General features: G+C 37.8%; 1 long non-coding RNA gene and 1 other non-coding gene across 2 annotated transcripts; both read right to left on the bottom strand.

The window, feature by feature from the left end:
- Window positions 1-2,779: 2,779 nt before the first annotated feature.
- LOC119770248 lies at window positions 2,780-3,468 on the bottom strand. Its single transcript, XR_005278732.1, has 3 exons — window positions 3,394-3,468; window positions 3,268-3,333; window positions 2,780-3,199 (listed from the first exon to the last, which is right to left on the bottom strand). It is a non-coding gene; the product is annotated as an uncharacterized LOC119770248 (long non-coding RNA).
- A 3,352-nt stretch (window positions 3,469-6,820) lies between these two features.
- On the bottom strand, window positions 6,821-6,939 carry LOC119770859. Its single transcript, XR_005279032.1, has one exon. It is a non-coding gene; the product is annotated as a 5S ribosomal RNA (ribosomal RNA).
- Window positions 6,940-13,853: the final 6,914 nt, after the last annotated feature.

Here is a 13,853-nt window from a genome sequence, read left to right as displayed (position 1 = left end):
CCAAAAAGATTTTGTTTGCAATTGCTCCAACTTCACAGCTAAAAAAGTAGTAATTCAGCTGCGTGTAAAAGGCCTGGGTGTAAAATAAATATTGCATTATTTTATGAAATTTTATGTGATTTTACACTCTGAAATATGTAGCTCATCAGTATGGGAAACCTACTTGACCAAAATGTGAAGCTCATATATGCGTTTATCCTTCCGGCTACTCATCGGTCTGATGGCCGAATGGGCTAAGGCGCCAGTCCTTACTGTTGGTGCTGGATTGGAATCCCGTCGGTTGCAACTTTTTTTTTGTGTTTTGCAAAAATTTTACATGCAGTGTGTAATATTAAGTGTTTATTTTGACGAAGGCTTTTGCATACGATTTTACCATCGGATTTTTTGCTGTGTTGAAAACGGTGCACTTCATCAAAGTGTCACAAAAGTACTTTTTGTTGCGAATAAAAATGTTTATAATATTATCCTTCCGCCATACCATGAACCAGTCCCGAAGGGGCTTCCCTTCCCTGCTGCTTTTCATATCGCTCTACTACCGACCGTGCCGCGATAATTATAGATTCACGACGACGACGGAAGGCGGAGCCACTTTTTTTCTTCTTCTTTCTTTTTGCTTTTACTTCTTTGCGTTTGCCTTTATTCGGTCGTGAGCACACGCCCTCTCTCGGGCCCCAATCTCCGACTTCTTCGACTATCGCGCAATATCAATTTCACTGCCTCACTTTGCCGACTGTTGACTTGATATGGGACCGATGATATAGCTGCCGTTTCTCCTCTGTGTTGGCCCTTTCGCACACCGCGGTGGTGCCGTTTTCACGATCATACTCTCGTCGTTCTGTTTACCATTTTGCTGTTTTGGTTGTCGTTTTCGCCTGCGTTATCTGTCAGTTCGCCAGACAAAAGCGCGATTATCGTTATTGTTGTAATTATTAGACTTTTAATGTATGCATACTTGCGCTGTTATGTCTTGTTTTACTTTGCTTGTCTGTTTCACGAGCTCTTATCATCATAGGATCATACTTAAACTCCACGCTGCAGATAGATAAATCTGCAAATCCGTCCAAATCCGTCATGACAATAAGCTACTGGAATTGAGTCCCGAGCACTTGGCCATTCCGCCAAGGTAGACCACAGCCAAGTCAACCAGCTAATCCACCTTGCGGCCAACTCCGCTCTAATCAGCTCGTTTAGATACCGCCCCAAACGCGAACCCCGCACATTCATTAGCTTCAGCTTCGTTTAGTATGAAAAATGTGCGATACGCAGCGCCACTGTCGCCATGTGACCGCCTCTGTGCTGCCGTGGGTTTTCCTGCCCCAGAAGGGGCGAGCTAATTTTTATTTCATATGAAAAATAAGCACACGATTATGATTAGAAGTGCGGACGAAATCCGCTGCCCGTTTGGGTCCGTTTGGCCAGCTTAACTAATCTTTATGAACTTGAAGTGTGCGTATAATTGTTGAAAAACCATTCCCGCCAGCAGTGCGATGGCGTGGTGCGTAAACGGATGCTGGCTTTAAGGACTTGAGTTGATTCGAAGGGGATTTTACTACTGGCTATCGGATATTTCACCAAATGGCACGTTAACAAGAGGTGGAATTTTGATTTGGAACGTGTTTGAATCCAACAACTGATAGTGGTAATCGATTGTGAAATACGATGAGTGGTAAAGTTTTTACGGTCACAAGTTCATAACTTTTGCCTTCCTCACTGAGGTAAGGCTATAATCCTGCTCTAAAATTGAACTTTTTATTAAAAGCTCGAAAACCCACCTTGATGTATACATATCGACTCAGAATCGAAAACTGAACAAATGTCTGTGTGTATGTGTGTGTGTATGTGTGTGTGTATGTGTGTGTGTATGTGACCAATAATGTCACTCAGTTTTCTCAGCACTGGCTGAACCGATTTTGACCAAACCAGTCGCATTCGACTTGGTTTAGAGTCCCATACGGTGCTATTGAATTTTTTGAAGTTTCGATAAGTAGTTCAAAAGTTATGTATAAAAATGTGTTTTCGCATATTTTCGGAAGATGAATAAATGGCAGTAAACTGAACCAAACATCATCATGTTATACATCGTTATTTAGGTAATTGAAAGACCTTTCCAACGAATCCACAACATTGAAGATCTGGCAACCCTGTCTCGACTTATAACCACTTAAGTGATATTTATGTACTTTTTTGTAGCCGGATCTCATTTAAATGTATGTAAACAATGTCCGGATCCATCATCCGACCCATCGTTGATTAGGTAATCGAGAGACCTTTCCAACGAGTCCACAACATTGAAGATCTGGCAACCCTGTCTCGAGTTCTGACCACTTAAGTGATATTTATGTACTTTTTAGAAGCCGGATCTCACTTAAATGTATGTAAACGATGTCCGGATCCATCATCCGACCCATCGTTGGTAAGGTAATTAAAAGACCTTTCCAACGAGTCCTAAACATTTAAGATCTGGCAACCCTGTCTCGAGTTCTGACCACTGATGATATTTATGTACTTTTTTGTAGCCGGATCTCACTTAAATGTATGTAAACAATGTCCGGATCCATCATCCGACCCATCGTTGGTTAGGTAATCGGAAGACCTTTCCAACGAGTCCACAACATTGAAGATCTGGCAACCCTGTCTCGAGTTCTGACCACTTAAGTGATATTTATGTACTTTTTTGTAGCCGGATCTCACTTAAATGTATGTAAACAATGTCCGGATCCATCATCCGACCCATCGTTGGTTAGGTAATTAAAAGACCTTGTAATAACAAACTAGGGGGCAATTACCACCACTAGTTCATTAATTAAAAATTAAATAAAAACCAGAACTTGAGACTCTTGGAGATGAGAGAGAGATGTAAAGATCTGCAACTGCTCACATTTGACGTGGGGAAGGAGAATTGTACCTACCCTTTCACAATCCTGGTTCGATTCAGCTAATCGCACTGTCCTGGCAAAAAGAATCACAAAAGATCGTCGCTTTGGGTTATGGAAAAAGTCATGTTTATTGCATTTAACTGTCCTAATTCATTGTTTTTCGTCGTTTTAAAACTAACCTAACCATGTGTGTGTGTGTTCGTGTGTTCTAGTGTATCCCGCGGTGGTCGAGTCAAGTCGGAGGATCTTCCTCCGGCCAGGCCTGGCGCAGCAACGGTTTTGGTGTCTTTGGTTTTGTGTCTTTGTCTTTGGTAGAAAAAAACCTGTACAGTGTTTAAGGTTTATTTTAGTACTTGTGCTTTCGTGTCTAGTGGTTAAACAATGAACTCACCGGATGGCCTCCGCCATTGCGCTCTACAGAATTCTCGGGTTGGCGCGCTTTGCCAACTTGGAGGTTCTGGAAGGAGTTCATTTTATGTGCTTGTGCAGATATTACAATTTTTAAATCAATAATTACCACTATTTGTGACACTCCATGCACCACCAACCAAACGACCTCTTTTTACGTTGAGCGCGGTCCTTGACGATTAGTTTGGATGGTGCGTTGTTGGGACCAACTCCTGACACTAAATTAACAATAAAAGACACTCTTTAGACACGACTCACATAGTTAAGGACACTAATTTACCATTTTGCCGGCTACAGGAATGCTGTTAACATTTAACACTGTTTTAACGTTTACACTGCACTTTAAATTACGAAACATTAACAGGTTGGACTAGAACATATGTAACGGGTTCAAGTCGGTAGCGGCAAATGAGGACGATTCAAAATGACGAAGTCCCTTTTATTAATTTTAAGTCTTTGTTCTTGCGTATTTCGAAAATTGCTCAAAGAGATGTGAGTCGTGCTAACCGTTTTAGGAATAGGGATACCATGTTTTGTATGTTGTTTAAGTGTAATGGTTGATTACAATATCCTAACTTGTCCCTACGGTTCAGTTTGACAGGATTATGCGAAGCATTGTAACCAGAGATTGTACTACGTACAAGCGATAGGTTACAACCTTTCCAACGAGTCTGAAACATTGAAGATCTGGCAACCTGTCTCGAGTTCTGACCACTTAAGTGATATTTATGTACTTTTTTGTAGCCGGATCTCACTTAAATGTATGTAAACAATGTCCGGATCCATCATTCAACCCATCGTTGGTTAGGTAATTAAAAGACCTTTCCAACGAGTCCAAAACATTGAAGATCTGGCAACCCTGTCTCGAGTTCTGACCACTTAAGTGATATTTATGTACTTTTTTTGTAGCCGGATCTCACTTAAATGTATGTAAACTATGTTCGGATCCATCATCCAACCCATCGATGGTTAGGTAATTAAAAGACCTTTCCAATGAGTCCAAGACATTTAAGATCTGGCAACCCTGTCTCGAGTTATGACCACTTAAGTGATATTTATGTACTTTTTTGTAGCCGGATCTCACTTAAATGTATGTAAACAATGTCCGGATCCATCATCCGACCCATCATTGGTTAGGTAATTAAAAGACCTTTCCAACGAGTCTTAAACATTGAAGATCCGGCAACCCTGTCTCGAGTTCTGACCACTTAAGTGATATTTATGTACTTTTTTGTAGCCGGATCTCACTTAAATGTATGTAAACAATGTCCGGATCCATCATCCGACCCATCGTTGGTTAGGTAATCGAAAGACCTTTCCAACGAGTCCACAACATTAAAAATCTGGCAACCCTGTCTCGAGTTATGACCACTTAAGTGATATTTATGTACTTTTTTGTAGCCGGATCTCACTTAAATGTATGTAAACAATGTCCGGATCCATCATCCATCCCATCGTTGGTTAGGTAATTAAAAGACCTTTCCAACGAGTCTTAAACATTGAAGATCTGGCAACCCTGTCTCGAGTTCTGACCACTTAAGTGATATTTATGTACTTTTTTGTAGCCGGATCTTACTTAAATGTATGTAAACAATGTCCGGATCCATCATCCGACCCATCGTTGGTTAGGTAATCGAAAGACCTTTCCAACGAGTCCAAAACATTGAAGATCTGGCAACCCTGTCTCGAGTTCTGACCACTTAAGTGATATTTATGTACTTTTTTGTAGCCGGATCTCACTTAAATGTATGTAAACAATGTCCGGATCCATCATCCGACCCATCGTTGGTTAGGTAATTAAAAAACTTTTCCAACGAGTCTTAAACATTGAAGATCTGGCAACCTGTCTCGAGTTCTGACCACTTAAGTGATATTTATGTACTTTTTTGTAGCCGGATCTCACTTAAATGTATGTAAACAATGTCCGGATCCATCATCCGACCCATCGTTGGTTAGGTAATTAAAAGACCTTTCCAACGAGTCTTAAACATTGATGATCTGGCAACCCTGCCTCGAGTTCTGACCACTTATGAGCCCTTGAGTGATATGTGCGTTTTTTTGGATCAAATTTGTGTCCAAATCCATCATATTACATTTCACACATTGTTGGAAAAGAGTGAGGAAGGCACCAACCACATAGGTGGATTAAGTTAGTTTTTTATTAGGTATTGCTAGCTACTTACAAAACTTTTTGAACAGTTTTCACCATCATATCATTTGACTCCAGAGTCGGATTAACCCGCCAGAATTACATTAAGAAAACCACATCCTGGGCTCTTAAAAAATATCGTCGTGATCGTGCTATCTTGTCGCACGTCGATTTTGCAAAAAAAATGAGCTTTTAACGCCATTTTGTGCAGCTTTCAAAGCCTCACCTTGGAACCACATGCAAAGTTGTCACATCTTCATATGAAATGTAGTTCTGATCAGATCGTGCTATCTTGTCACACCCTGCAAGCGCGACAACTTGGTAAAGGGAATTTTAGTCAGAGGCCGTTTTGTCACTCTTGCTCTATTTTTGTTACTATAACTTGGCCGAAAAGTCCAACCAAATTTCTGGGATTTGCACAGAACGGTCAGCCAAACTCAAACCCCGATGGTTTGACACCAAATGTTGTCAAACGAACGGAGTCGTTTTTTAGTTTGACACTCTTTTTACACGGAGCTCACACACACTACCAAACTTTTGTTTTGATTGTGTGAGTGAGCGCCGTGTAAAAAGTGACAGTTCGTCACTTTTTAGATTGACTTTGACCAACCAACGGGGTACAAACTAAAAAAGTGTCAAACGAAAAAGTGACCAACCACCGAGGGTTGAGTGTAGTCCACAAAAAAATGTGATGTTGTCAAATATTAAGAAAACTAAACTGCTGCTCGAAGCAAGTCTAGCAAAACAATTTAATTGGGAGAATGTCGAAATGTAAACAAAATGTCTATCCTACTCGTCTCTAATGTAAACATCAACTGGAGTGAGCAGGATTGACTCTTACTCTTTGACATTGGCCCAGTTAAATTGTTGGCAATTTTATTGGCCTTCTGATATTTCGAAAATTTTGAAAATGCGATAAGGCACAAAACTTGGAACCAAGGCTTTGCGCTAAAGTTAAAGAGGCTGCAAAATCTGGTACCTACGGGTTTCATGAATTCAACAAAAATATTTACAAATTCAACATGGTTCAAACACATATCAAAGTGCATTTTTTAGTAAAGTAAGTAAATCTTTCCCTGTTCCTGAGGGGAACACCCTTGAAGAGTATCGGGGCCGGCATTTACAAAGCGGATTCAGTGGCAGTTTCATTCTCAACTTAATGTTAACATGTTAAGGTTAATGTTAACATTCCATAGGTCGCCTCCCTAAGGTGTCGTGATAAGGTCCAGTTTGTGACGATACACTACCTTCCCTTTACTAAGCAATCGATTCCAGAAGGGAAAAGATCACCAGTTGTGTTGGTCCGAGCCGGGATTTGAACTCCGATCTACCACTTACGAGGCGGAAGCGTTACCACTGGGCTACGTGGCTCGGTCAAAAAAAAAAATGCCAACGACACGCGACGTTCCCAAGCGGTCACCCATCTAAGTACTAATCGCGCCCGATGTTGCTTAACTTCGGTGATCGGACGAGAACCGGTGTTTTCAACATGGTATGATCGTTGATCGTTAGTGACAAATTGAAATTTCAATAAAAAAACTAACTTAGTCCACCTATACAGTATGTAAAAAAGTATTTACTCCCGTTGGGCACTATGCACATTTTGTGATGAAACATGTAAACAATTTAAAGTTTGACAGAAACTCAGTACTACGTTTTGTTCAGAAACCCATGCCGAACATTTTGATACAAAAAGCTCATGAAGAGATGATTTTCATAAAAAGTTATATAACAAACATGAAAAAAGGTGCAAAGTTTATACACCTTTCGAAAAATTAACATAAATAATGTTATTTGTTGACAAATAACCAATAACCAATAAATAACCAGTCTCCCAATTCCAAATAGGCATTCTTGACTAATAAAAAAAATTGGATTGAATATAAAGTTTACTAACTACTTAGTATAAAAGATTATATAACTCCGGAAATTCTATATAAAACTTATCTACACTTATTTTTTCAAACTTTTAATTCAACTAAATGTCAATATATTACCATAGAATTACCAAACCAACATTTGGAGTGGGTATTACACCGTTTCGGGGTATCGCAAGAATAATTTTTTCATTGGAATTTCGTACCAACCCGGAATAACGTCGTCGGAAAATCCGCCGGCATCCGGCATTTTTTGAAAAATATTTAATTTTGAAACGTCGTTAACATTGATATGATTTCAATTAGTTTTTCAAATATTATTTGAATGTTAAGATTATCAATTTGAAACTGTACTAAGGTGGGCTACACAATATCAACGTTTTCTTAAAACAAGTTTGTTTAAATTTCATTTAAAAAAAACATTTTCTTTGGAATTGTTTTTTTTTTAACCAAGCGACATTGACATTTCATACAAATTTCTGTGAAAATTGAAATGATAAGGTTACTTTTAATGCTTAATTTTACATGTTTGTTTAACTAAGTTTAAGTAGTTTAAAATGTATATAATGTTGAGAGCCAGTATTTTTTTTTTTTTTTTTCAAAACTTGATATGAATTCCTTACAAATTGATTTTTTTTCATAAAAAAAACTTTTTTTGTTGATACCATTTGTCCAAAGAATCCGATATATCATGATATCTTTGAAAGTATTTAAATAATCTTATTTATCTATGCTTTCATGACTATAATAATTGACTAATTTTTAAAACCTTCCAAATTTGTTGAAAACTACTTCTTAAGGTACCGTATACCGCGGTGACATTGATAGCATTTCAATTTATTTATAAAATATTTTCCAACTGGTAAGGCTTTTCACATTCTTACTTTTAAAATATTTACTGGGATAGGCCACACAAGGTCCATCCACAAGGTTTTTAAAAAAAGTTGCGTAGAAAATAATTATTTTGAATTTCGGGGTGACATTGAAAGTCATAGTTTTTCTTGTTAAAATCAGATTTAAGGTGCTCAATTTTATTTGTACGACAAATGTACCATCACTATGATTGCTGATAAAGTTTTCAAAATAAATAAAAAAAACTTACTTAATCCACCTATGTGGTTGGTGCCTTCCTCACTCTTTTCCAACAATGGGTGATATGTAAAATGATGGGTTTGGACACAAAATTGATCCAAAAAAACACACATATCACTCAAGGGCTCATATGTGGCATTATAAGTGGTCAGAACTCGAGACAGGGATGGGTCGGATGATGGATCCGGACATTGTTTACATACATTTTAATGAGATACGGCTACAAAAAAAGTACATAAATATCACATAAGTGGTTATAACTCGAGACAGGGTTGCCAGATCTTCAATGTTGTAGATTCGTTGGAAAGGTCTTTCAATTACCTAACCAACGATGGGTCGGATGATGGATCCGGACATTGTTTACATACATTTTAATGAGATACGGCTACAAAAAAGTACATAAATATCACATAAGTGGTTATAACTCGAGACAGGGTTGCCAGATCTTCAATGTTGTAGATTCGTTGGAAAGGTCTTTCAATTACCTAACCAACGATGTGTCGGATGATGGATCCGGCCATTGTTTACATACATTTAAATGAGATCCGGCTACAAAAAAGTACATAAATATCACATAAGTGATTATAACTCGAGACAGGGTTGCCAGATCTTCAATGTTGTAGATTTGTTGGAAAGATCTTTCAATTACCTAATCAACGATGGGTCGGATGATGGATCCGGACATCGTTTACATACATTTAAGTGAGATCCGGCTTCAAAAAAGTACATAAATATCACTTAAGTGGTTATAACTCGAGACAGGGTTGCCAGATCTTCAATGTTTTGGACTCGTTGGAAAGGTCTTTTCATAACCTAACCAACGATGGGTCGGATGATGGATCCGGACATTGTTTACATACATTTTAATGAGATACGGCTGCAAAAAAAGTACATAAATATCACATAAGTGGTTATAACTCGAGACAGGGTTGCCAGATCTTCAATGTTGTAGCTTTGTTGGAAAGGTCTTTCAATTACCTAACCAACGATGTGTCGGATGATGGATCCGGACATTGTTTACATACATTTAAATGAGATCCGGCTACAAAAAAAAGTACATAAATATCACATAAGTGGTTATAACTCGAGACAGGGTTGCCAGATCTTCAATGTTGTAGATTCGTTGGAAAGGTCTTTCAATTACCTAATCAACGATGAATCGGATGATGGATCCGGACATCGTTTACATACATTTAAGTGAGATCCGGCTTCAAAAAAGTACATAAATATCACTTAAGTGGTTTTAACTCGAGACAGGGTTGCCAGATCTTCAATGTTTTGGACTCGTTGGAAAGGTCTTTTCATAACCTAACCAACGATGGGTCGGATGATGGATCCGAACATTGTTTACATACATTTTAATGAGATACGGCTACAAAAAAAGTACATAAATATCACATAAGTGGTTATAACTCGAGACAGGGTTGCCAGATCTTCAATGTTGTAGATTCGTTGGAAAGGTCTTTCAATTACCTAACCAACGATGTGTCGGATGATGGATCCGGCCATTGTTTACATACATTTAAATGAGATCCGGCTACAAAAAAGTACATAAATATCACATATGTGGTTATAACTCGAGACAGGGTTGCCAGATCTTCAATGTTGTAGATTCGTTGGAAAGGTCTTTCAATTACCTAACCAACGATGGGTCGGATGATGGATCCGGACATCGTTTACATACATTTAAGTGAGATCCGGCTTCAAAAAGTACATAAATATCACTTAAGTGGTTATAACTCAAGACAGGGTTGCCAGATCTTCAATGTTGTAGATTCGTTGGAAAGGTCTTTCAATTACCTAACCAACGATGGGTCGGATGATGGATCCGGACATTGTTTACATACATTTAAATGAGATCCGGCTACAAAAAAGTACATAAATATCACTTAAGTGGTTATAACTCGAGACAGGGTTGCCAGATCTTCAATGTTGTAGATTCGTTGGAAAGGTCTTTCAATTATCTAACCAACGATGTGTCGGATGATGGATCCGGACATTGTTTACATACATTTAAATGAGATCCGGCTACAAAAAAGTACATAAATATCACTTAAGTGGTTATAACTCGAGACAGGGTTGCCAGATCTTCAAAGTTGTGGACTCGTTGGAAAGGACTTTCAATTACCTAAATAACGATGTATAACATGATGATGTTTGGTTCAGTTTACTGCCATTTATTCATCTTCCGAAAATATGCGAAAACACATTTTTATACATAACTTTTGAACTACTTATCGAAACTTCAAACAATTCAATAGCACCGTATGGGACCCTAAACCAAGTCGAATGCGACTGGTTTGGTCAAAATCGGTTCAGCCAGTGCTGAGAAAACTGCGTGACATTATTGGTCACATACACACACACATACACACACACATACCCACACACATACACACACACATACACACAGACATTTGTTCAGTTTTCGATTCTGAGTCGATATGTATACATCAAGGTGGGTTTTCGAGCTTTTAATAAAAAGTTCAATTTTAGAGCAGGATTATAGCCTTACCTCAGTGAGGAAGGCAAAACAATGTTTTAAACAAAACACATAAAGTTTTTAGGTAAAATGGTTCAAAAGTCAGAATTTTGTCCGAATTTTTTTAAACTAGTTTTGTTTATTTGATATGAAATTTGTTCTACTGAAAATGCCTATAAATTTGTAGATTTTTGTTAAATTATGTTTCAAAAATACATAACATTTATTACTATTAAACTTATTTTACCTTTTCCTAATGAAGAATTGTCCAAAAAATCCAAAAATGCATTCCGTTCTCCGATTCGAAATCATGTTTATTGAGGAAGTTATAACACTATGGGAACATTAAAATAATGCTATTTATCAACAATTTCAAATTATAGTTTTATATAATTTTATAAAAACTTCTTCTAGAAGTACTTTGAACACTTCTCTACCACGGTTAGTATGACTCCATAACATTCCGTACATTTTAATTTATGAAGAGTATCTCAAACATATCAAAGTCACCCCGTTTTACGGTACCTTGAACACATACTTACCATTCTCAAGAAACTTTCCATACAATTTCTTTTGAATTGAATACGTATTTTTTTATTTTGCAAAAAAAAATCAATCTATCAATGTGACCCCCGTTTACTGTACTTGGCATTTGAGAATATTTTCAAGGGGGGACCAAAACATTAAACGATATTTTCAAGCAATTCAAATCACAACATTTAAAATGGACAAACTGCGTTTAAAATGCATATCTTCAGGAAAAATGAGAAATACATTTCAAAGTGATAAGCATCACAGCGTGAAAATTTCGAGTAGCCATCGCTTCAGTCTATCAAAAAGAAATAAAAACATAAATTCCAAAGCCATGAGTCGGCTGCTCCTCCGTCCAGTCCGCAATGCATTCCATTGCGTAACATATGGGCATTGGAAAAGGTAGAAGAGGTCTAATAATTGGTTCGTCGTTCCACGCTCTGGACCCTTATGTTTTATGTGTCTGCTGTCTGCCTGTCTTCAAGCTCCGGAACATGAAAACTGTCTCCATTCATGGTTGTCACACGCGGGGAGAGAGAAATAAACTTCGAAGGCTTCGAAGTTGCCCGGTCAATCCCTGATGGGCTGGACCGCAGCGTTGACTCCCGATCCCGAAGAGATGGTAAAAAAGTGATAAATTAATTCAATCTTCTCGAAGGCCAGCCGGCGGCGGCGTCATCGGCGGCAGCGTAGATGCACCTCGGCGCGGCCACTTCAAGAGCTGACGTGTCAGACTGGCGCACCCTGAATTCTGGAAATTGTCGTGTGATTTCTTGGAATTCCTGGACTGGCGTCATCGGCGAAGAAGAAGGATGCTGAAGGTGCGGGGAAAAAAGAAGACAATTGATTGTGTGTGGTATTCGTTTTGAGTTGTGAATGGTTCTGGGTCTTCTATGACTTATTTTTCAGCTGGATTCAGTTACAAGTGTTTGAAGATAAGTCGACGGTTTAGGGTTATCAAAGTATTCTAATTTGAGTGATATTGGAGTATGGGTCGTTTCATGCGTGAACGATTAAAATATTGTTCTACCAGTCAGTGAGTCATAATTTGAATATGAATCACCATTATTTCCTAGATTTACATTTCATTTTCAGAACAATCATTAAATTATTATACAACGATTATATTTGATTTTTAATCCAAACCTTATCATGATAAAACGTTAAAAAATAAAATAATCCTTAGATTATAAAAAAAAACATCAATAGCAAAATTTATATCACTATAAATTTTTGAACAAATAAACATTAAAAAAAATCTAACGCCACTTGCACATCATGTCATGTTCACGCTCTCTTCATGTAAAATTGAAGGAAAATGTTTTATTCTAGACATGTAAGTTTTTTTTTTCAATAAATATATACTTTTCTCATTCAGCTAAAACTAAGAATGAGTTGTATGAGTGTTAACAATAAGAGATGGTGGTGTTTACTTTTACACTATACCACTCTGATGTTCTAGGCTCCTGATAACAAAATTCTAGTTCTAGTGAACACATTCTACCGTAATATATTTCCCAAAAAAAACAGAATAGCAAGGAGTTTTCCCCCTACTCTCCAACTCTTATGCAAGCAAACTTCTCCCCGCGGGCCCATTATATGGTGTTTTAAATGTTTCGATTAATATTTATGGTCGGAATGGAGGCAATAAAAAACTAGTCAAATAAAACCAACATAAATATTAATGGCAGTTTTGGGCGCGAGCTTTCTGGGTACTCCTGGGAGTGGGGAGGAAAATTCGGGCAAACTCCCTCGCCGGTCGTAATGGATGCCTTCGGGGAGGAAGGGGGTTTTGTCACTGAATGTGGTTGGTTAGCGGTGGGACGTGAATTTCACTGCACTTAATAGAGATGTATTATTTATACGATTTCATTAATCGGCGATTAGATTAGCGCGCGTATTCTCTATAGCTTACGTTGTCGGCATTGTTACGCTGTTACGCGAAATTGCTCATGGTGGTTGCTCAGTGGGCAAACAAACGAGGAATTTAAATAAGGTACCATCCACAAATGACTTGGCATTTTTAGAAAACTATAGATTTTTTCCCATTCAATTTTATGTTTTGTAAAAGAATTGTAATTCTGACAACTCCTTTTCTGAAACGTGCATAAGATACGTTTCATTTGTTCTTTTGTTTTTGTAAAATACGGGAATTATCAAAATACAATTATGTGATGTGACAAAATATTGAAGCTCAAGCTGTGAGTTAATAAAATTCAATTATTGATTTTATCTCGAAATTCGCTTTGGCTTTCGTTTTGAAAAATGCAAATCAATAGTTTTTGCCTTCTGGACGAAAATGACAGGTCATTTCATAACACTGATCTGCAAAAATTGCCAGAATGACTGCGCAGACTCAACTCAAGGGGAAGCATGAAGTTTGAGGTCCCCAAAAACACGTGCACTCTGAATTTTTCAAAAATCTTTAGACAAGGCCG

This window comes from Culex quinquefasciatus, chromosome 3, assembly GCF_015732765.1.
Source record: "Culex quinquefasciatus strain JHB chromosome 3, VPISU_Cqui_1.0_pri_paternal, whole genome shotgun sequence".
Taxonomy (NCBI): Eukaryota; Metazoa; Arthropoda; class Insecta; order Diptera; family Culicidae; genus Culex; species Culex quinquefasciatus.
The sequence above is the reverse complement of the archived record's forward strand: the minus strand, read 5'-3'. Positions and strand labels throughout refer to the sequence as shown.